Source organism: Procambarus clarkii, chromosome 13 (genome assembly GCF_040958095.1).
Source record: "Procambarus clarkii isolate CNS0578487 chromosome 13, FALCON_Pclarkii_2.0, whole genome shotgun sequence".
Taxonomy (NCBI): Eukaryota; Metazoa; Arthropoda; class Malacostraca; order Decapoda; family Cambaridae; genus Procambarus; species Procambarus clarkii.
The window spans coordinates 48,021,952-48,028,389 of NC_091162.1; the positions used below are offsets into that span (position 1 = coordinate 48,021,952).

The following is a 6,438-nucleotide window of genomic DNA, read 5'->3' on the forward strand; positions in this document are numbered from 1 at the left end:
TGGGTAGAATATAGTTGTGCATTAATTGGCTGTTGATTGCTTGTGTTGAATTTTTAATGTGTAGTGCCTCGCAAACGTCAAGCCGCCTGCTATCGCTGTATCTATCGATGATTTCTGTGTTGTTTACTAGGATTTCTCTGGCGATGGTTTGGTTGTGGGAAGAGATTATATGTTCCTTAATGGAGCCCTGTTGCTTATGCATCGTTAAACGCCTAGAAAGAGATGTAGTTGTCTTGCCTATATACTGGGTTTTTTGGAGCTTTTTTGGAGACAAAAATCAGAGGATACAACTGACGATTTACTATAAAACCAGAAAAACGGCCAGTCTACTCATGAGAAACTCTCCAGACACAAAGCAGAACGCTTTAAAAGAGACCAACGTCGTCTATGCCTTCAAATGCCCTCTTGGGGACTGTAAGGGTTGTTTCTTGGCTTTCGGCATGGTTGGTCTGAGTGCTTGGTCTGTCATGGCACCCCATTTCGTGTCGCATTCCGTGTAGTGGGGATCCTGTATCCCCGCTACATCACTCAGGGTGTCAGGTAGAATTTCCTTAACCAGGTCATTTGATGCTGAGGAGGAAGACAGGAAGGCTGGGACAGCAATTTGGGTGGCGGTGCGGACACCCAAGCCACCGAGCCTGACAGGAAGAGTGGCTTGTTTCCACTGGCATTCGTTGAGGGAGAGGTTAACAACTTTTTCCAGCATGGTCTTCAGTAGGAGGTCATACTCGTCAAGCTTTGGGTTGTCGTAAGATGGGGCGCATTTCAGAAAATAGGTTAGCCTCGGAAGGGATAGGCATTTGGTGAGGAGATAAAAAGCATCGTTGGCATCGATGTCACCTATTCTGTCTTCCATCCTCCTAAGGTCTGCGATTTTCTTGTCGAGGATCTCCTCAATGGCGTTAGACCCGAGGGGAGCTCCAAGGAGGGTGCTGTTCTCGGCCCTAATGACATGGGCTCCAGGCAAGGCAGACCTTATTCTAGCTACGATGTCTGGGTTGGAGGAGACTACTTCACACTTGGAAGGGTTCAGGACGAGACCCAGGCTTACTTCTTGCTCCCTTATTTTCCTGATATCTGACAAGAGGTGGTCTATGGTGCCAGCTATAGTACCATCATCCAAAAACCAGATGTTGAACTCGCTGGACAAGCTTTCGGTGATTTATTTTAAGACTAAGTAGAAAAGAAGGGGAGCAAGAGGATCACCTTGCTGAACACCTTCACATGATCTGATTTCATGTTCACCAAAGAGCAGTTTTGACTCACCACTGTAGCACGATAGTATGAACGGGTAGAGGGGCCGGAAATGGCGATGTACGGCACAAAGTACTGCATCTCTTCTGACCATGTTGAAGGCATTCTTAAAGTCCAGTTTGAGCAGGGCCTTTTCATCAGAAATGTTGGTGATGTATGCTCGTGCTGCATGGGCAGCCGCTTCACAGCCTTGGGGGATTCCAAATCCTAGCTGGATTGGTTTCAGCAGCCTTGGCAATCAGGCGTCGGAGAGTGTTGCCAACAGCGATTGGCCTGATTCCTTCGTCCTTCTTTTTGAGAGCACAGAGGGAGGCGCCAAAAAAAAAAAAAAAAAAAAATATATATATATATATATATATATATATATATATATATATATATATATATATATATATATATATATATATATATATATATATATATATATATATATATGTGTGTGTGTGTGTGTGTGTGTGTGTGTGTGTGTGTGTGTGTGTGTGTGTGTGTGTGTGTGTGTGTGTGTGTGTGTGTGTGTGTGTGTGTGTGTGTGTGTGTGTGTGTGTGTGTGTGTGTATGTATGCAGACAAATAGACACCCTCCCTGTAGTTGAATCGAACCCAGAGAGTACAGGTGTTCGCGCAGCTGCTATAACTCGTACGTCTCAACCGACTACACCAACTCAGACCCCTTATATCAAGAAAACTGAGTTTGTTTGAGGGGTCTGAGTTGGTGTAGTGGACACAACACTACGATGAATGGTGATATACTGTGGTGGTATACTGTTGGTGTAGTGGACATAAAACTACCTTAACTGGTGACTTTAGTGGTATACTGTTAGTGTAGTGGACACACTACCATGACTGGTGACTGTGGTGGTATACTGTTGGTTTAGTGGACACAATACTACCATGACTGGTGACTGTGGTGGTATACTGTTGGTGTAGTGGACACAACACTACCATGATTGGTGACACCCTGTGTTAAAAATGTTTTGTATTAGTCTTACAGAAAAATGTTGTCAGCTCCATACTGTTGGTTTGAGCCACTTCTTAGAGTTCACCAATCATCTCATGTTCTTCAAAGACGTGTTCTTTGTACTTAACAATCTTCTGTTCTTCCTTACTGACATGTAAGGATGAACTTAGTACTTAGTGTTCAAGAACTTTCTTTTCTTTCTCACAGACAAGTTCTTAGTGTTCAACAGCATTTTCATCTTCATCACAGACGTGTTCTTAAGTGTTCAAGAACCTACTTATCTTTCTCACAGCCGTGTTCTTAAGTGTTCAAGAACCTACTTATCTTTCTCACAGCCGTGTTCTTAAGTGTTCAAGAACCTACTTATCTTTCTCTCAGAGGTGTTCTTAGTATTCACCCACCTTTCTCACAGACGTGTTCTTAGTATTCACCAACCTTTCTCACAGACGTGTTCTTAGTATTCACCAACCTTTCTCACAGACGTGTTCAAAGTGTTCACCCACCTTTCTCACAGACATGTTCTTAGTGTTCACCCACCTTTCTCACAGACATGTTCTTAGTATTCAAGAACCTACTTATCTTTCTCACAGACATGTTCTTAGTATTCAAGAACCTACTTATCTTTCTCACAGCCGTGTTCTTAAGTGTTCAAGAACCTACTTATCTTTCTCACAGACGTGTTCTTAGTATTCAAGAACCTACTTATCTTTCTCACAGACATGTTCTTAGTATTCACCCACCTTTCTCACAGACGTGTTCTTAGTATTCACCAACCTTTCTCACAGACGTGTTCAAAGTGTTCACCCACCTTTCTCACAGACATGTTCTTAGTGTTCACCCACCTTTCTCACAGACATGTTCTTAGTGTTCACCAACCTTTCTCACAGACGTGTTCTTAGTGTTCACCCACCCGTCTGACATGTTCTTAGTGTTCACCCACCCGTCTGACATGTTCTTAGTGTTCACCCACCCGTCTGACATGTTCTTAGTGTTCACCACGCTTCCTATCTTCCTGACAGGCCCTAGAAGCTCTGGGGATCGAAGACCTGTTCTCAAGCCGCAGTGATCTCACCAACTATGTTCGGGGCACCAACCTGAGTGTGAACACCGTCATCCACAAGGCCGTGGTGGAGGTGAACGAGGAGGGCTCCGAGGCTGCTGCTGCCACACTCATCATCTTCAAAAGCGGCCCTGGACCCAGAGTGTTCAGGTGTGACCGCCCCTTCGTCTTCTTCATCAGGGACAACCACACTAACACCATACTCTTCATGGGCGTCTACAGGAAGCCCTAACACCAAACTCTTCACGGGCGTCTACAGGAAGCCCTAACACCATACTCTTCATGGGCGTCTACAGGAAGCCCTAACACCATACTCTTCATGGGCGTCTACAGGAAGCCCTAACACCATACTCTTCATGGGCGTCTACAGGAAGCCCTAACACCAAACTCTTCACGGGCGTCTACAGGAAGCCCTTGCACCATACTCTTTCTAGGGGTGTCTACAGGAAGCCCTAACTCGATACTCGTCCTGGTTGTCTACAGGAAGCCCTTGCACCATACTCTTCCTGGTTGTCTATAGGAAGCCCTAACATTAGAGACCTTAACTTTGATGTCAAGGAATTATGAACAACTAGCAAACTTAAGTTTCAGACTTGTATATGTTGCTTGAAGAAGTGAAGGATGACGTCTCTTCACAGCAACCGTCATAGACAACACATATATACACACACACACATGTATATACCTGCCTCACACATATTACTCATATTCACACTCTCGTAGGTGTATACTTCCTCTTTCTCTCATAATACATATATGCACATGTATACCTCCTCTCTCTACTACAACATTTACTTGTGTCAACACTTTCAAGTGTCAACACTCACTTATGTGAACTCTAGTTAGTGTAAACACTAGTTGTGACAAACATTAGTTAGTGTAAACACTTGCTGTGATAAACTGTAGTTTGTGTAAACACAAGCTGTGATAAACACTTGCTGTGATAAACTGTAGTTTGTGTAAACACAAGCTGTGATAAACACTTGCTGTGATAAACTGTAGTTTGTGTAAACACAAGCTGTGATAAACACTAGCTGTGATAAAAACTAGCTGTGATAAACACTAGTTAGTGAAAACAATAGCTGTGATAAACACTAGTTAGTGTAAACAATAGCTGTGATAAACACTAGTTAGTGTAAACAATAGCTGTGATAAACACTAGTTAGTGAAAACAATAGCTGTGATAAGCACTAGTTAGTGTAAACAATAGCTGTGATAAACACTAGTTAGTGTAAACAATAGCTGTGATAAACACTAGTTAGTGAAAACAATAGCTCGAGTAAACACTCGTATGTGTAACAGTTAACCGCTGAAGAAGTTCATCTTAGTAAACGTTCACTTATTGTTGTCCTCGAGTTTCATGTTAAATAAAGTATTGTAACAAGTTATTGTTCGTATCTATTTCATCTATACTATAAGAGATAATGTCTGTCTGTTCAAAGTTGGCGGTAACAAGGTTGAGGCTACCGTCACCCAAATTAAATTTGCAGAGAGAATGGTCTTGCGTAAGGGATAAACATAGGCTGGTCGGGGTCGCATAAGTCAAAAGAGAACAGCGTGCTAACGCCACCTTCTCCTTCTCTATAGGTTTGGGCACTGGCGGACATCTACATATCTATATTTTTAAAACAAAATCCTTTCGTCCTCAAAAAAATCTTAAAGTAATATTCACCATTATTCACTGATCTTGGGAAAATTGCGAGAATTTTGTGCTGTCAATAATTTGGCCGCACTGGCATAAAACACACGATCCTTACACAAAGTCAGAGGTTTCTCAAGCAACGGCATTGTGGCACAGTAAGTAGTAACTATTATTGTTTTGTATTTCACACCACTGAACTCCTCTCGCTCTCGAACTCCCACACATTAGACAGTTGTATTGTTTATAAGAGACAGGCAGGTGGACAGAGACAGTGACACTCACAGCTAGAGTTAGATAAAGAGACAGAGACAGACACAAAGAAAGACAGAGTCAGACAGATAGATAGATAGATAGATAGATAGATAGATAGATAGATAGATAGATAGATAGATAGATAGATAGATAGATAGATAGATAGATAGATAGATAGATAAATAGATCTATGAATAGATGAATATATAGATGAACAGATAGAAAGCTAGAGGGATATATATAGATTGAAGGATAAATGGCTGCACAGATGGATGGACAGATAGCTGTATGAATTTATAGCTAGATATATGGATAGATGGACAAAGTGATGGACAGATTAACAGATAGATGGATAGGTAGATGAATAGATGGATGGACAGAAGGATGAATAGATTGATAGAGCTATTCATAGATGATGAATAGATAAATGGATAAATAGATCGAAATCCCCGTGGCGCGGTGTTACAACCCTCGCCCCGCGCTTGCCGAGCGATCTACCCTGGGTTTGTATCATGGCCGGGGAGGATTGACTGGGCGCCAGTCCTTAATTGTAGTTTCTGTTCACCCAGCAGTGAATGGGTACCTGGTTGTTAAACGACTTGGTGGGTCGTACTCCAGGGAACATTGGATTAAGGACCTGCCCGAAACGCTATGGGTGCTGGTGGCTGTACAATAGTAAAAGAACTCTTATATATATAAATAAAAAAGGATGACATGATTGGTAGAAGGATAGATAGATGAATAAATAGATTTTTAAGTGGATGGATAGATAGGTGGACAGACAGTTGGATAGATAGGTGGTAAATAGGCCGTTAGGTAAACGGACAGAAAGATCGATAGCTAGATGGATACACAGATGAGTGGATTGATAGATGAATACATGTATAGATGATGGATGGATTGATAGATGAATAGATGTATAGATGATGGATGGATTGATGAATGTATAGATGGATGGATTGGTAGATGAATATATATAGTTAAGTATAGGTTGATGGATAGATAGATATATGGACAGATGGGAGACAGACAGACCCGGACAACGCTGGGTACCACCCTAATCTATACTAGAAGATACATTGTCTGTCGTCAAGTATGAGGCCAGACGTTTGGGGTCAGGTTCACACTAATTGGCAGAGACAATGGTCTGGGGTTTGGGATGAACATAGGCTTGTCGGGGTCGCCATAATTCAGAAGACAACAACGATCCTGGGTGACATTCAGACCCCCCCCCCCACGACGATTCTTGGCACTGGCTGCCAGCTAACTCTGT

The 6,438-nt window shown here is 42.4% G+C and overlaps 1 pseudogene; it reads left to right on the plus strand.

Annotated features, from left to right (window-relative positions):
- Positions 1 to 4,659, plus strand: part of LOC138364298 (leukocyte elastase inhibitor-like) — a 40,497-nt pseudogene extending 35,838 nt beyond the window's left edge.
- Positions 4,660 to 6,438: the final 1,779 nt, after the last annotated feature.